Genomic DNA, 985 nt, shown 5'->3' on the forward strand with positions numbered 1-985 from the left:
TGGGGGGGGGGGGGGGGGTTTTTTGGGGGAGGGGGGGGTTTTTTGGGGGGGGTGTTTGGTGGGGGGGGGGGGGGGGGGGGTCGACCGCACCCATCGATCCCCCCCCCACGGTACGCCCCTCTGTGATGGCTGGTTAGTGTTAGTATCTAGGGTGTACCCTTGACCAAGGAGGTTAAATTTCCTTGCCTTGACTAGCCTCCTACCTAACCTAGGCATAGGTCCTATTTAAACAACTAACTTTATGCTTTAATTAACAAAAAAAAAAAAAAATCAAAAAAAAAAATCGGTATTTTATGCCAGGGAGACATCAGATTAGTGGCCTACAAGCATTCACTCATAATATACAGACACTACTTACCTGTTGGACAACGAATTACACTTTCTACGAATCACACATTGGACGACGAAAATTGCAGCTTCTAGCTTCCTACACAAATCAATAAAGTAACTATCGTCTCCGTGCTGCAGCCTCCTGTGTGTGGTGCCATCAGCACGAACGAATCTATCAACAAATCAGGAAGGAAACACAAGATAGAGTTCTCCACACAAAAAAAGTGTTCCACCGAAATGCATGGTGGGAATACAAACAATGGGACGCCCCTTACGGCTGGATCTAAAAAAACTTCAACCAAACTTTCGTTACCAAGTCGTCACGTATTTTATTGTCAATTCTCAATTAAAAAATTGCACACAATTGTACAATTAGTACAATTGTACCCAATCCAATCCAATGAGAACATTTGTAAAGCGCCTTTCTTTACAGATACGAAGCGCTGCACCCCACATATTTAGGCACCTCACAACCCAAAAGCAGCCGTGATCATTGCCTAACCCAAGCACAGAACAAGTAAACAAATCAAAAGAAGCAGTGGCAAAGCTTGTAAACATGAGTAAATAATGCAACAATAAAAATAAAAATGGGATAATTAGTTAAAGAGATGAGTCTTTAAGTTAGACCTAAAGACAGCCACAGATGGTGAAGATC

General features: G+C 43.0%; 1 protein-coding gene across 1 annotated transcript in view; it reads right to left on the reverse strand.

Moving 5' to 3' along the window:
- The window catches only part of LOC117118987, a 12,787-nt gene extending 12,249 nt beyond the window's left edge, over positions 1-538 (reverse strand). The window contains exon 1 of the mRNA XM_033263752.1: positions 359-538. The gene's annotated coding sequence lies outside the window, so the exon portion shown is untranslated. The remainder of the gene's footprint in view (positions 1-358) is intronic.
- Between the last annotated feature and the right edge of the window lie 447 nt (positions 539-985).

Source organism: Anneissia japonica, unplaced genomic scaffold, assembly GCF_011630105.1.
Source record: "Anneissia japonica isolate Jap-2015-1 unplaced genomic scaffold, ASM1163010v1 scaffold1826_len1998817_cov189, whole genome shotgun sequence".
Lineage (NCBI taxonomy): Eukaryota > Metazoa > Echinodermata > Crinoidea > Comatulida > Comatulidae > Anneissia > Anneissia japonica.